Raw genomic sequence first — 17,832 nt, 5'->3', positions numbered from 1 at the left:
AGACAGATTTAATGTGTTTAGATCCATATCAGTAACCTGTGAGGGTGAATCTTTGCCTCTGGAGTAGAAGAAAATATGGATTCACTCTGCCAGTTATGTTTACTATCTGTGTCACTTTGTTTATCTTTTATGAAAATTGGACATTATAGAACATTATTTGAAATTTGGGAATAAAGTTAGACATTTGATTTAAAAATGTTATTTAAATGGTATCAAAGCAATTTGTAAATTCATTTAGCCAACTTATCAGTTAATAGAAAAACAGTATCAGATTATTATTTGCATTTTCCTTAGGATGACTTGTTCAGAATATACCTTCAGTAACACTCCTCACTATTTCCTTTAAATTGGAGATTTTAAGGTTCTTAAGTCTTACAGCAAGGAGCCAAATATTATTATATTTCCAAGTAGTCAAAAACTTTAAAACATATGCTATGTTCCATTCTTCATTGAAGTCTATGTTATTTATGAACATCCTTAAAAGCTTCCTAATTAAGCATGACTCACTTCCAAAATTACACTGGAGAAGGGAGGTGGGACACATTTTTTTTAGTGAGATTGTCCTTAGTGCTCCTTGTAGGTAGAAACATCTAGGTTTTGTAAAATGAATAAAGTACTGTGTATCAGATGATCTTGCTGAATAACATCTCCCACACCAACACTTAGTGGATTAAAATTAACAATTAGTATTTTCACTCATGTTTGCATGGATTGGCAATCTTGACTGAACTAAAATGGCTTGTTCTCTTGATGTCAGTCAGTGCTTTTCTCTGTGTGCTGGTCAACTGCTGAGTGCAGGGTATTTGTGCTGACAGTTGGCTAGTTATGTCTTGGCCCTCCTCCACAGGGTCTCCCATCACCCAGTGATGAAGAACTTTAGAAACTGTTCATCAGTTCCAACTAAACAATGCAGTAAGCCACCCAGGATTCAAGGAGTGGAGAAATAGACTATCTCTTGATGGTAAGAACTGTATCACTTTGCATATCACATATCAAAGACAAGGAAATTTTAAAGAAATTTTTATGTGAATATTAAATAAAGTACTTAATGTATATTACCATCCACTTTTTCATTTTTATTTTTGGCAACAAATTATTTATATGTTAGAAACTAAAAGTAAAACTACCTTCAATTTTCATAGTAATGTTTGCTTTGCAACCCCCTTAAAAATTACTTAAATTTCCATAAAAATCATAAGAAAAGTGGGTCATTATAATAGAATATAATAAATAGCTTAACTATATCACTTACCTTTCTTCTATGCTCATCAAAATGATAGCAATTTTTAAAGAGAACATTCCCCTAATATTTTCTCTTACATTTAACCTTAAGTGGAGGAATAACACTGTAAGTATTTTCTCCTAAAGAAGTCACATCAGTATAAAGTACATCACTAGCATTTTACTCAATTAGTGAGTTACATTTTAATATTCACAAGTAATATGATTACATTTAAATATTATGAGAAATAATATGATTTGGTAGATATTGTTTAGAAAAAGGTAGCTGCAATGTATGTATATAAAAGTAGATCCTCTAGGTAAAATTATATTAACTCCTCATTACCTTTATCCAAAAATTACTGCTCAATCATCTGTCTTTTCTACTAGGTACAAAAAACTCTTAGAGAAAGTAGCTGGCCTCTCAGACTCCATCACAATGCTTGCATGAAACATTACAGAATACAAATGCTTTCCAAAGGAAAACATGAGTAGAAATTATTTTAACATTAAAACTACATAAATTACAAATGGGATGATATATGTATGTAAACAAGATATTTTATGTCTATCTAAATGAATCTATACATTTCTTATGGGTCGGTCATTCTATCATGGAAAATACATATTTGCTTGGTAGATTTAAAATAGCACAGGAAATCAATCAGGTTAATTTTGGTGAAAGCTGAGTCTTTAATTGAATCATCATTTTTATTTTATTACTTGTATAGGGTATGAGATGTAAACTTGATTAAAATAATTTTGCTTGGGAATTGAAACAATTAGACAATGTTAATATTATCTATGAAATTAAGTTACCTAATGCTATTTTTATACTTAATAATATTAATAAAGTAGCCAGTGGGAGTTATTAATAATCAACTAATCATTACTCTTAGAGATTTATTTTTAGATAATCATTTTCTAAAGTGTTTGCTTTGTAAAAGTGTTTTGTAAATGTGTTTTATGGAAAAATGGAGTTTCAAGTCAAAACATTTAGAATATTCTTTATACCATTATTATTTCAGGGAACCTTCAATTCTTTTCAGTGTATCAAAGTTTCCACAATTGAATGTGGTATTCCCTGCATTTTTGGATTATGATATTTTGATAGCAAATGGCACTATATTTCCATAAAGACATTTTTTTTGAAAATGGGATTAGGGAAGTAGTAATCATTCAAAGTTATAAAATACTTTACTTATCAGATTAAACATATGTGGTTTACAAAAATCAAATACAAATTCATTTTGAGCTGCTTTATTAAAATACATTTTCTCATTTTTTGAAAAGTTTTGCCTTATTTTCTTTATTAAAAATTTGAATAGCTATTTTATAAATATGTTTATAACCCTGGTGTGAAAACCATCTAAAATGTTAGGAAATGCCATTTTACTATGTTTCTACTGTGATTTAAATGACAATTTAATTCATTGTTAAATTTGTGGAAACTTGTCCTGTACAACTGGTGCATGTTTTGAGACACATTTTTAAGGGACATTATGAAGACACATTTTGCTATGAACATAGCTATGCTTCCAAGAGAAAAGTACAAACTATTACTCCTGCATGTTGAGAAGTTACTGTTAGACATATTTTAAAGTATTGTGCAAAGAAGCAAATAAAGTGTGTTAGTATACATTATTATGAAGTTGTGGATGCTACTTACATTGTCAGACATGAAAAATGGTATTATCATTAATGGATTTCAATTTCAGTAGCCTGGTGATGCAACAAATGTGAATCACATCTGTATGCATCGTTAAAAACAATCCAATTCTTTTTTAATCTTAAATTTCAAATAAATCCAATATCCTCCATCTGTGTACAATGACCTGAAAGATTGGTGAAGGCCTGAACTGTGTTGTTATACTTGGTCCAAAGTTATGATTAGACTAATTGTGTGAATTCTACTTTTGCTATACATGTAGTGACAGATTCCTTTCTATCCTAATTCCAATACTGAGTGACTATGTACCTCAAGCAGTTCACTTGATTATTTTCATTGGTAATAATACCAAGCTCTATCACTTGTGGGGATTAATGAAATAACTATTGAAAAATATTTTAATATACATATTGAAAAGAAAGATCATAATTTAAAAAACCAATGTTTAAACTCACTTGATAACCATTTTCTATGTATTTTAGAAAATAAATCATTCATAAGAAAAATTTTACTTGATAGTTGATATCTTAGGATGGGCATTTCAGTATACTTTGGTAATTATTTTTCTTTATAAAAAGAATAGAATTTGTGCTTGAAATGGAAAAACTATATGTCTACATTTCATTTGAAAGAGGATGTATATATTGACCAACAGTAAAAAGGGGGTAGCAGTTTATGAACAATTAAGGAATAGCAGTCTCTAACAAATTTAAGAAATTCATTTGGAAGTAGAATCTTCTGACAAAGTCAGAAGCCTGTGTCTATACTCCTTACCTAACAAGACCCCTAATAATAATTTTTATGTAAGTAAATTAAGGATTAAGTTTTCTGTATTGATTTTTATTATATAGATTAGATACTTTTAAATCATACAAATCAAAATTCTACCTAACATGAAGGTTTGGAAATGGTTTCTCCATTCTTTTTCATCTATCACTTTGCTATATCCACCATAATAATTAAGTTTCTTAACCTTAAAGATGATGATATAGCAGTATTTTTTGGAAGAAATAAATTTGAGGATAAATTTTATCAAATTTGTAAGTAAATGCAAAAATAATAAAATCATAAAAAGAAAAAAATAAAACATATTAGATGAAGCTGTACTTCAAAGAATAATCTTAAAAAACACCATTATATTTGCTATTGCAGAAAAATAAAGTGTTTGAAAAGATGAGTGTGGTAGTAGGAAATAAAACAAAAATTTGGAATCCATTAATAGTCCTTAAATTTTTGTTTATGCCTTTAGTTGTATGCAACCTCATACAAGACACATGCTTTAATATGTGTTATTTGTAGGATTTTCTGTGGGAAGAAACAAGTTTATTATTTATAATTATATGCTGAAAAATACTTATTATTTTATGGAGTACCATCCTTATCTGAAGTTTAAATAAATTTTGAAAGCACAACAAAGCAAATCACATAGATAATGAGAAAGTAAACTTTGTTTTTCACACAGTTAAATACTCTAATATGTCTATCCACATTAAAGAACAATTAGAAAGTCTGCACAAATTCGGAGACCCTATGCTATTATTGTAGCAAGAAGATCATTTTGTCTTTACCTGTTTTTATTACTAGACATTTGTTAGAAATTTCAACTTAAAAATGACTTGATATTGAAGTAAAATAAATACATAAAGTATCCATAAATAATTGAGTGTAAAATAGTAACAAACTATATTGTGATAAACCTGTACTCTAAAGTACATAGCATTCCCTCTTCAGCATTTAATGAAGTAAGAATACTTAGAACCTGTCTTACAACACTTAGCAGAAGTTTGTTATAACCTTTTTCTATTCAGTAGTAATAGATCAAGTACTGGATCCTAATTTTTTCACCTCTGTGTAGACTTATCAGCACCAGGGTAGAAGATAGGTTCATGCTAAATAGCCAGGAACACAAAATTAAATAAACAGAAGAGTTTGAACCATAAAATATGAAGTAGATCCCAGAAAACTGTTGTAAAAGTAACCCTCTAGCAACTTAGAGCAAAAGGCAAATTGGTGTAACTGTCTCTCTTTGCACACTGCTCACATTTCAATCCATTCAGTCTTACACATTCCACCAGAATCCACATTCTGGTATTTCTGGAGACTGAAATTCTTCAAGACTTGACTGTTTCTGCAATTCAGGATGTCTTCAAATCAGATATAGTTTTAGAACTACATGTTCTGAAGGATTCTGAAGGATTACTTATTTGAGGTGGGTTAACTGGGAACTCAAAATACATCACAGATTATTTTCATGCTTCTCCAATTGGCAACTTACTAAAAGTATGGACAGTGATTTCTACAGCTTCTAATAAATGAAAAATCCAAAGAAGGTGAGAATTTGTTTAAAAAAAATCTAAAAAGATATTTAAAGCCATTCCATTTATAGACTATTATTTTGGAAATAAGACAACCAGAAGTATACATAAGCTATGTTTAAATATTTTCAAAAAGAGATTATAGTGTGTTTAATCTTTCTATTTTGACAGGTGTATCTTTTTACCTACAAACTTGGGAAGTGATGGCAGGAGGATTGCAAGTTCAAGGCCAACCTAGGCTACATAGGGAAACTGTCTCAAACAAATAAACAAAAAATGACTCAGCTTTGTTGTTTATATAACCAATTATCATCATGCAGAAAATTGAAATTAGTTTTTTTGTGCTCATACCTAAATACCAATAATGGGTCACTGGCATGTGGATGATGAACAAAATACAGACGTAGATATCATAAGTTATTATACATTATTTCATAAAATGTACTTTTCTTGCCTTTATTTCAGGAAAAGAATCAGTCTTATAACAAACAATTTACTAAACTTGTTTTCTATTGATAGTAATGCTCTAAAAGATTAGGAAGAAAACAAAAAAGTATTCCAAATATACACATTTCAAATATACTTTCTTAAGAGTATAAATAAAAGTGATTATAAGAAATCAAAATCATTTTCTTTCTTCTCAAAATTAAATTTCTCTTACATATTCAAAATTTATCTAAACAAAATATGAGTTAAATTATTGAATGCCAAATTATACAAGTAAAAGTAAAACTAATTTTTATTAAATTTTGTGTTTATAAAAATAAAGCTATTCATAGTTCTAGCACATCCCTCTAGTTGATATTATAAAAAATTGGTCTCATACTTCATGCATATTAAGTTGACACCAACATACATACAAATTCAAGAGTAATAAGAATTGTTTAACATTGTGAAATGTTTCTCAGCTGTCATGTACATGATTTGATTGCTAATTATTTAGTGTTCTGGAACCGTGAATTGAAATCTGAGTGAAGGCAAGAAAAGGAGACACTCAGCACCACTGGGAAACAATACTTTGTTATGCAAGAATCTCTTGCATTCCAGCTATCTGAGAGAAGGATTTGACAAGTAAATTAATTTGAATTTTCTTACCTAAGCACATCTGAAAATCTAATTCTCCGTCTTCTCTGAAATAGTGTACGTTTCTCAATTGGGTAGGGATATAAGCCACCACCTATCACTGCTCTCAGACATGGTGAGAGCATTTATTTAGAAGAAGTAAATAGGGTAAAAGGGATAAGACTGTGTCCTTGAAACCCAAAAAAACATTAGTCACCAAAGAGAATAAATGGAGTCACAAGCCATGCTGTGTGCCAGTGCTGATTGCTTGACCCTAAGAGAGGTAGGGATAGTTATAGTCTTCAACACATTTATTTTCTGTGAGTTTGTTACATATAAGGCATTATAAAGTACAGGATGGCAAGGGTTCCCTTGCCAGGCTCTGTATCAGCATAAAATATCATAACAATGGGAGTTTCTCTCTAAGGCAGATACGGAAGTGTAGGGTACTCTTAGTGTCATATGTGAATATGAACATATATGAATACATCTGTATATCCATGAACACACACATATACCTATATAAAATCTATGTCTGTTATGAAATATATATTTCTCTTTAAAGAAATGGTGTTTTAGGACTAGGAGAAAATACTACTTGGAGAATTAGAAGATGTTGATTTGAGAGTCTTCCTTAGAAACAAATTGTAAGAGTAAGGAAGGGAGAATGTGGTGAAGAAGAAAATGAATTGAATTTGTTCAATAGTATGTTACTGTACAGATATGTTGATAGAACATTTGAATTGTACTTTTAGGGAAATATACTTGATTTTACTAAGTTTTTATTTTCTTGCCTTCCTGAGTAGATTTGTACATGTGTGTAACTATCTTACTCCTCAAGTATTACACAAGAAGTAGCTATTGTTGGGAAGATGCTCAGCCACATTTCTCTTTGAAGTATAATAGGAATATAAAGGTCAATATCAGATTCTGGTGGCATTTAGCACATATGTTTTTATAACAACAGTGCATGTGTATATATAGGAAATACTTCAAGAAAAACACTCAACGGTGCCTCCATTCTCTATTTAGCAGAAATATGGCGGTCTCTTATTACCATCAATAGTCCTGGTTAAAGCAGATCTCTATAGCATCCTTGTGGGAGTTTTGTTGGTTCATTATATTCTAGAAGACAAATCTGATACAAAAGTCCTGCTGTGGAAAAAGCCTAAAGGCTTCAGGCTGAATAAGAGAATTTATAGGTGGTGTACATGAAAAATTAGAGAGCAGTGCTCAGAACCTACTAATGCAGATTTAGGGAGAAAAGGAAACAAAAGAAAGGAGTTACTAGACATTAGGTCAAGGGAATGGCATGGTGGGTGTTATAAGTGAGTGAATGAATTTAACCTGAAGTTAACCTTTTCAAAAGCTTTCTAATCCAAGGTGCATTTTTTACTTCTAGGTTTATTAGATCAGAAAGCATCCCAAGATCATTGGAGGATGGCATTTTTGCCAATATTTGCATGCTTGTGCAACATCACAAATAAAATATAATAGTTTAATGTTGTGTTGGGAAGGCAAAGCATTCAAATAGGTGAGCAGGGATTAGCTGCCTTCTGATTATAAAGCAGGTTCTTACAGTTTAATCCCCAGGAGCTATTTGCTCCAGTGTCTTTAATGGCTCTTAATAGATCAAGTCTGCATAGAACACATATGCATATATTTATATTTGTATTGATACATATTTCACGTATCAATTTCTATTCCCTAGCTGGAATTTATACTGTGAATTACTATAGCACTCTTTTGTCTAAAATATAATTATCTAATTATGTGTTCAGGGATATGACATTGCTAGACTCATAGAGCACCAATTTACAAGCATTTAATTTTGTTTTTAATAAGAGACTATGAGAAAAAGTATCTTTCTCCCTGTGGAGGGAGATGCGGCACTCATGCTTAAGTGGTACTTTCAGAATTCGAATTTTCTTTGCCAGCTCTCTGGGCATCTCATTAAGTGTTTCTAGCACTACAGGCCAGTTTTGTCCTCCAATATGATCCTTAAAAAAATCCTGTTAGTAAATCACAGGCTAAGAAGTCATGTAATGTGAACCTAAAGTAGCTATGCATCCTCAAATAGTGTGCCATCACAACAGTCTTAATTTTTTAAGGATGATAAAAACCCCTGTGAAGGTTCACTAAGTTAGTAATATCATGTATCAGCAATGATTCAACCAAATAATTTATCTGAATAAATAATTTGGAAGTTTAGAGCGATTAGCCAGTAGTCATAAAAAAGAAACATGGAAACATGTCAGCTCTCAAGTCCTACATGAAAAGGCTTTGAAAATTTTTATTTAAATGCATAGTCACTGGTACTCAAACAGTGTAATGTTATGTACTTTTTTGATAACGACGTTTCAGTTAAAAATATGTTTTGGCACTTTGGTAAATGAATTAAAAACCTATCTAAGTTGGTATATGCTAGATGTCACATTTTACTAGTTGGCAAGCATTTATCACTTCATTTCCTGGTGCAGTAAACAACTTGTAACTCATAGGTTATTTTGATTGACAGCAGCCTTGGGCATTTCTTACCACTCAAGAACTGCATGGAGTCAAACTTTCATGGCAATTGGCTTCAATAATAATATTATTAATACTACTAGAAATAATAGTTTTAGAGCTAATTTGGAGTACAAAAAGTCAAATATGAGAAAAATAAATTTTGGAAATTTCTCATTTGAGTAACAGGTTTAATAGCTTTCTCAAAGTACTGAGATCATTCAATTGAACATCTGCTTTCCAGCTGTGCAGATTGATATATTACCAGATTTTTATTTCCTTGTACTCTAAATGTATCCCTAAGTTTTGAAGAGTTTTAGTACTTGACTTTTTGACAATGCCTTGATTGTGAAAGATATAAAAATGTCAAAAATTCTGTAGGCCATATTACGTCCAGGATATTATTTTTCAGTTGACTCCAAAGGCATATGCCCACGAACAATTAAACTATTCTCCCGTCACACCTCCTTCCAGCTGGGATCAGAGAATTAAAAGGAAATAAGCCCTCAAAATTTACTTATTGCTTGAGTACCTATAATTTCCTGACTAATAATAAATTCTTATTATATTATTTTATCAGTGGAAGAGGTACATTGTACATTGCTTCAACTTCTGAAGTTAGTTCTTTGATATTAAATTGATTTTATTTCTTCTTTTATAATAATTCATATACTGAGCAACTACTTTAGAAACATCCCATTAGGTGGAGATTAGGTTACCTTAAGCTTGTTAAATCCCAAGTCAAGTCTTAGAGAGTTTAGTCATAAAGTACCACACTGAAATAGTCTGTTCCAAAAATAAAAAATAAGACATGCTAATCAAAATGGATGTTACCCAATATCTTGTCTAATAGGGCAACAAGGAATGTATTCTCCCATTTTAACAACAACAAAAAATCCCAGATAAGAAGTTATCTTATTCCAATCAGCCTTTATCGTTACTGTCACCATAGCAACTAAATAGCTCAGAATTGCAACCTAAACAAGGGACCAAATAACATGTGCTTACGAGCCACTGCATCATCAGTATTCATAAGCTAGTAATTCAAAAACACTCAAGTCATACCCACAAAGGAAAAGCCTTTATTCTCTCCTTCCCTGAAAAGTATGGTTAATAAAAGTATTTCACCATGTTCTAGGCTTTATGGATTAAGTAGCTTAAGTGGATGATATAACCTGAAGGGACCATGTACTCATCACAGTCCCAGGACTCACTTCACAATGGCAATCTGCTGGCTTGCAAAGTAATATACAACTGAAGATGAGATTTATTGATTGATTGTTTTAATTTTATTAAATGACACTAAAGAAACATGTTTTTTTTTTCCTTAACAACATATGTAATTAGGAGAATCCCATATAGGAGAGTGTAAAGTAGGACAGATTTGGACTGCTTAGGAAAATGAGTTCTATAAATAATAGACTCTTGCACCATTGTAGTTTTTCAGGTTCCTTAAAGAACATGTAATATGTGAGATATTTTCAAAATTCTCAAATCCATTATAATTCTGAAAGCAGTTTTTGATTATCTACATACATCAGGTGCATATCTGAGAAGAATAAATGATAATGATAATAAAATTAATAATAGTTAACCATTCCCTGTGCCTTATAATGTGCCACTTTACTTGCACCATGTCTTTTAACACTCACTAAAGTTCTTCCCAACTTACAGATGAGCTGCAGAGAGAAAAAGTAACTTCCCAAATTTAGGAAGAAGCTGAGTTAGGATTTGAACTGAAGCATTCTGACTCCAAACAACAACTAATTATTTTTTTAATCTTTTTTGTTAAGTCTCAGTAGCATGTCTGAAAGTACAAGCTAATGTATATTTCTTAATCTTCTTTCATCACTATTTATTGAGTATTCTGCCTTTCCTACATGACTGAGCCTCCTTTATGTCAAACATATCTAATTTAAGCTCTTGTCTTCACATAATTTTTGGCAAGGTGATTTGATCGTGCTAAAAATGACACCCTTAGAAGTTCTGTAGTATATATTGTCTACATTGCATATTCTATACTTAACATATGAAATCAAATAGCATATTTACTTATTTTTTTTCAGAAATTTATTAAAATTGATGATATGCTTGATCTGTCCCAGAGCATCTGTCCAGCTGCCTTTGAAGGGTAAGTCACATGCTTGTCCCTGCTGTAAAAGCCCTTTAAATTTTTGGGACAGCATAAGGTGTTCACCTGCATTTCTCCAATTGTAAATTTGAGGAGGGGTATCTATGAAGTCCAGGCTGGCCTTGTCTTCATGATCCTTTGCCTTAGCCTTCTAAGTAGCTGGGACTACAGGTGCATTCCACCACCCCCAGCTTTAGTCTTGAATTCTTAACCCTTTGCTTAAAATTTGCACTGTGGATGGTAGTCAATCTGACTCTTCATACCTGAAGAAATTCAGTGGAATTTAGCAATATGTAGTTAACAGATAGATTTCTAAACGATTTCCTAACTGCTGTTTCACATACTTATTACTTTTAAAACAGTCAAAGTTTCTTTTGGTCCCTGCCTCTTAGAAAATAAACATATGAATGGAGAAAAGATTGCAAGCTGGATATCTCAAAGTGCATTGGTCAGAAGGCTTGCCCAGGAAGTCATTATGGACAATGAACTTTTGGTGACAAGCATCCACCAGAAATTAAAAAAGTGAATCCTCAAGGTAAGTCTTAGCATGAGTGGGAGAGAAACAAACCAACAGCAAATCCATTCTAGTTTTTTACATTGTGTAGCAAGAAGAAAACAATATCAGAGAATCAAGGATGCACTGGGCATCTCCAACAGGCAGATAACAAGTCTGTGTCTGTGTTGGCTGGGGCCAAGTGGTGTCAGAACCATTGCAGACCCTATAAAAACAAGAGAATGCCAATCTAGTGGGAAGTCAGAGAAATAAAAATAAGGAGTCTAGTTATACATTATAGTTATGTCACCATAAAATTATATAAGCCAAATTGATTCCCTAAAATAATTTTGCAATATTCTAGGCTCATTCTTAAGCCCTTAATGGTCAAGTTTTTTTCCCCTTAACCATCAACCAAAATGTATTTTAGAAATAATAAAATATATGAGAAAAGTCTGTATGTTTTCACCTGAAAAGGCTTAACTTTTTCCCTGATATAAAGGTATGTAACCATGTTAATCTATTCTACCCAAGATAATGGTAATTTTAAGGCCTAAGAAGCTTATGATTGGTAGAAAGGATCAGCCAGTGTGAGTATCAACATCAGAAACTTAGGTGCAGATGGATAGTGAAGAGTTACATTTTATTAAGTCCTGAAGGCTTTGCAATTTAAGTAGGAAATAAAGTATGAACAGTTCGTGTAATTACAATACAGTGTGACGTGTTCTATGCTAAAAATAAAAATATGGGGAGCACAGAGAACTTGCATTTCATTTAGAATAGAAGAGGAAAGAAAAGGTTATCAGGAATGATTTCTTGACAGTTGAATTTTGAATAATGAAAAGACATTTGCCACCCACTGTGGATAAAGGAGATGACATTCAACACAGAGTCCAACATGGTACCATCGAGAACACTAGCAATAATGTTTGGCTGATATAAAAGTTCATGAATCAGAAAAGTAGAGTTTGCAGACCTTGGCGAATAATAGATCATAAACAGATTTGGCTATTCTTTAACATTTGAATTTTATCCTAAAGGCATTGGTAAGCCACAAAGGAGTTGTACACAGTAGAATAACAGTTTTTTAGGTTTGCCAGAGGTTTGAATTTTTAATTTATTTTTCAGAGGCCAGCCCAGCCTATGGCCTACAAGACCAATCACAATAATTCAGCTAAGAAATGATGTAGATGACAGGAGAGAAATGCTGTAGGAGTCAAAAGGAAAGGATACAGTTGAGCATGATAAAGAGTCAAATTGGTGCTACCTAGTCACCACTTGAGAGAGAGAGAGAGAGAGAGAGAGAGAGAGAGAGAGAAAGAGAGAAAAGGAGAAGCAACAGCTTGAAGAGATCAACAGTGGGAAGTCCTATTGATTTGGGGATGCAATATTTTTCCAGTTCCTCAGGTTCTTAGGCCTTAGTTTGTAATACATGATAACTAGAAGTAGAGACATGTTACTGTGCACAAATTCAGGAATTGGTGGTAGTGGTGGCTCGTGCATTCTAAGGAATGCTAACATGCTTAGCCAAGTGGAGTTGTGACTTGGAAAAAAAAGGAAGATGAATATTATTGTATTTCGACACCCTCTATTTTCGTTACCTATTGAATTATAAAGAAATGGGGCCTATAGTCAGTGTTGAACTAGAAGTTTATACCATGTTAGGAGTCCTGACCTTATAGTTCTGCAAAAGCATATTATAACTTAAAAATCTATTTTTTCTTAGCTAGATTTTTCAGGTTATACAATTGTCTTATATTGTGGTAGTTGTGGAAAAGAGGAACAAAGGCATGTTGTGAATTTAAAGACAACTCTTTGCATGGTTTGTGAAATAAACTCAGTGTATAGTAATGTTAACATAATATTTCTACTTTATAATTATCCACAGAACAATTATTTACTGAATATCTATAATGTGCTAAATTGTTGTAGGAACTAAGGACATAGCATTGAACAAAACATACAGAACTCTCCCTCATGGAGTTTGCCTCTCAGAGCAAGGGTAGATAATAAACAAGACACACAAATAAAATGTGTAGCAGGAAAGTATACTCAGCTATAGTATCAAGAAAAGCAGGGACAGAAAGATGGAGAAGGATGGTGAGCAGAGACAATGAGAGGAAGAAAATAAGAATATGAAATCAGAGAGGTAATGGGGAGGATCAGATAGGCTGCTGCCTGCTAAAAATAAAGGCTGGTTTTTATTCTGAGCAAGAAGGAAGCCATTGGTGAATTTTTAGCAAAGAAATTTTATATTATTTATATTAAAATATAAATAAATGATATGATTTATTTATATTTTAATATGATCACTCTAGCAATTGTGTTCCTAACAAACAATAGAATTTGGGAATGGGCCAGTGCAACAAAATAGCAGAAAATTTGTAAACTAGGCAAGAAGTGAGGGCACCCCCAAAACAATTCAGCATAGGAAATTAGAAGTGATCAGTTTTGGTAAATAATGCTAAAATTTCTATGCTAAGAACAGAAGACAAATTCAGAGAACATGTGGTAACCTGGTTTGAAAATGCACTATCCCATACGCTAGGTGTATTAGTAGTGGTTGTTGCAGAAACAATATGTAAAACCTTATTTATATATGTAAATGCTTATTGTAATGAATTATCTTATGATTATGGGCCTGAGAAGTCTGATAATCTGAAATCAACAAGACCCAGGGGAGCCAATGGTATAAATTCCAGTCCAGACCTAAAACTCAAGAAAGAGCCACTATTTCAGTCTGAGTCCAAAGACTAGAAAAAGCTAATATCCCATGTCAAGTAATTGAGGAAGAAAAATTCCACTTTATGTATCACTTTTGTTTTATTAAAGTATTCCATTGTGTTAATAAGACCTACTATGGGTTTGAATTTGGTCCCCCAAATTGCTGTATTAGACAGTTAATCCCCAATGTAACAGTGTTGGGAGGTAGCGCCTATTAAGAGGTGATGAATTAACATTGTTATTGCAGTAACAGATTAACTATTGAACATGTGAGCCTTTTTAAAAAAAAAGTTCTCTCCCATCTTAGTCACCTGTTCGACTGTACTCTCTTATTCTTCTGCCTTCTACCACTGGATGATGCATCAGAAGGCCCCTGCCAGATGCCAGCTGGCATCTTGACATTGGGCTTCCCAGCCTCTCGGACTGCAAGAAATTCATTTCTAAGAAATAACCCAGCCTAATATTATGTTATTGCAATACCAAAAAGACTAGGAGGAGGCCCACACACAGTAAGGAAGACAGTCTGCTTTCCTCAGTGTGTTGATTCAAATATCAATCTCATCCAGAAACCATTTCATAGACACACTCACAGACATATTCAGCCAACTCTCTGGGTGCCACATGACCCAGTCAAGATGATATATAAAACTTACCATCACATATCCATCCTTCGCCAACTGTGCAACCATATGCAGTAGACCCTTGGTACCCATGACACAGTACCAAGGAAACTACCACTCAGGAAAGTCATGAATGTTCAGGATGCATGGAGTTCAGTACTGTACTGTGGATCCTTGATTCAATTTCCTATAATACCACCCAACTTCCCTTAAAGACATGCCACAAATCTAAAAACATTTCAACAATTCTAAAATGCTCACTTTATCATTTAAATTAAGCACATTACATGCTCTTTTTGGTTTGAAAGGGTTAACATAACTTTTACCTTGCCCTTTGAACATGAGTATTTTGCGAAACATTGTATTTTCACAAAATTCAAGGAAGGGAAACATTCAGCAGATCACATAATAATCTAAAAACCCTGATGAGAATGTGGGACTGACAAAGAGCTTCTCCTCATCAATTGATCTGCATAATGCACATGGAGGAATTTAAAATCTTTGTTTTTGAAATGGCTGTTTATTTATTTACTTTTTGGTCACATTTGGTCAAAACCATGAGCAATAAATCTGTAAATAAGTTGGGTTTAGCTTGCGCCAGTGGCTCATGCTGTAATCCTAGCTACTCAGGAGGCAGAGATCTGGGGGATTGTAATTCAAAGCCAACCCGGGCAGAAGATTCCAAAAGACCTAATCTTGAACAAACCCAACACAAAAAAGGGCTGTGGAGAGGTTAGCCAGGCTCAGAAGACCAAAAATCATATGTTCTCCCTCATATGTGGACTTTAGATCTAGGACAAATATAGCAATGTTGTTGGACTTTGGTCACATGACAAGGGGAGAAAACATACGGTAGGTAAGGGGATAGGTAGAAAACCCAAACCATGAAAGCATTTGATGTCCCCACTCCAGAGAAGGGGATCAGGAACTAGTGAAAAGGTCAGGTAGAGATGAATCAACTTGGGTTGTAACACATTTGTACATGGAAGCAATGCTAGGAATCTCTCTATATAGCTACTCTTAACTCAACTAGCAAAAATGCTTTGTCTTTCTTATTGTGCTTATGTCTTCTCTTCAACAAAATTAGAGATAAGGGCAGAACAGGTTCTTCCTGGAAGTGAGAGGGATTGGGGGAAGAGGGTTGGGTCAGGGGATGGGGGAAGGAATGACCCAAATAATATATGTACATGTGAATAAATGAATTTAAAAAAAATAGGGCTGTGGAGTGGCTTAGGGTATAGGCCCTGAATTGAAGCCCCAGTACCGCAAAAACAAATAAACAAACAAAATTTCAGGTTTACTGTACAACTCCTTTAACCACATTTAATCTTCAAATAAGACAAAAACATAGGTTGCAATTCTGCCTATCATGATATAGCTATCCTGCTTAAAACCAAGAATGCACTAACCTATTTGCCAGAATAGGAGGTAAAATCTTTAAGAAATGCTTATTCTTTAGTTGATATACTGTAACTTAAAAAACTATGATTTTTTTTGCTGGGCTCTGGTGGCTCACAGCTATAATCCTAGGTATTGGGAGGCTAAGATCAAGGAGGATTGTGGTTCCATGTCAGTTAGGGCAAAAAAATTCACAAAATCCTATCTCAACTGGAACAAGATGGGTGTGGTGGCAAATGTCAGTTATCACAGCTCACCTTCAATGAGAAGAATAAATAGGAGGATCTTGGTCTGTTCTGGCCTGGATAAAAAGTGAGTCGCTATCTAAAAAATAACCAGAGTTACAAAAAAAAAAGGCCAGAGGCATAGCTCAAGTTGTAGAATACCTGCCTACGAAGTCCAAAGCCCTGAGTTCAAACCCTAGTACTGCCAAAAAAAGGATACCTATGATGTTTTTACTAATATCAATAGTACTAATGATAGATAATTAAGTGCTCTGGTATAAAATCAATACATCTTATGTTACATAAGGGAGTGAGAGAGGGAAGAAATATTTCTAATACAGACATAGATTCATAATAAAACAATGGGATAATATCCATGATAGCTATAATCTTCATTCTGTAAGTGGTCACTTGGTCATAGATGGTATCTATAATTATCTTCTTCTATTTATTCACCCTGGACTGGATTGGTTTATGGAGTTTTAATTGACCTTTTTCAAAGGGCATGGTAAGACAAATAAATGCCCCAAGGGATCTTGGCAATAATTCTAGACATATGTTTTCCAGTTCCAGTGTGGATTAGTAGTCTAATTTCCCTTGGGTTTTTTGGATCAAAATGGCAGCCAGCACAGTAACTTCCTTCTTTGCCTGTTGATTCAGAGACATGAAGATCCTAAGTTATATAACAGTCTTAGTTTCCAGGGCAAAAGAACTATGGAATCACTGTTGTGTCTCCCAGTGGAATGATTCCTCCCTTTGGAGCCAAGACCTCTAGGCTGGTAGGGTATAAGGCCACTAGAATAAGAAGCAAATAATTTTTGTATTAATCACTAGTGATAACAGTGAGTTTTGCCACTTACATTTCCACCCCTTAATTCCTGGACCCATGAATTCTAACTATCAAAAAAATAGCATCATATATTGGACAGAATTATGAACTTACTCATTGTAAGAAGAATCTTATTCATCCCTGCAGGTTGTTGCCACCTAGCTGGCACTGTGACTATGTCTTCAGAGGTCTATTCCACCATTCTGTCATGCTAGACTCTTTAGGATAAAACCAACACATTTCATGAGCATGGCCAATACCCTTCTTAATTTTCTTTGAAATGATGCTGTTTGGAAAACCATGAGAGTAAAGAAGGTTAGAGTGCCTTTTAACAAACATAAATTGATGAATGATAGGCAAACCTATACTCGCACTAAGGAATTATTCTGTTAAGAGCAAAATTCTGACACTTCCATAACAGAAGCAGTCCAATATAATCAACTTGCTGGCTGGTCTCCCTGGGAATGATACCATATCTGGGAGTGTTTATTTCTGCTGCTAGAAGACTGGGCAATCAAGAATGGTCATAGTAAAGTTCATCTTCATGAGAGGAAATCCATTTTGTTAAATCCATACATAATTTCTATTCCTCCTGTAATGGCCACTGTTCATGAACTCATTGGGTAATTACAAGGGTGGCT

Source organism: Castor canadensis, chromosome 1 (assembly GCF_047511655.1).
Source record: "Castor canadensis chromosome 1, mCasCan1.hap1v2, whole genome shotgun sequence".
NCBI classification, from domain to species: domain Eukaryota; kingdom Metazoa; phylum Chordata; class Mammalia; order Rodentia; family Castoridae; genus Castor; species Castor canadensis.
This window is presented reverse-complemented; position numbering follows the sequence as displayed.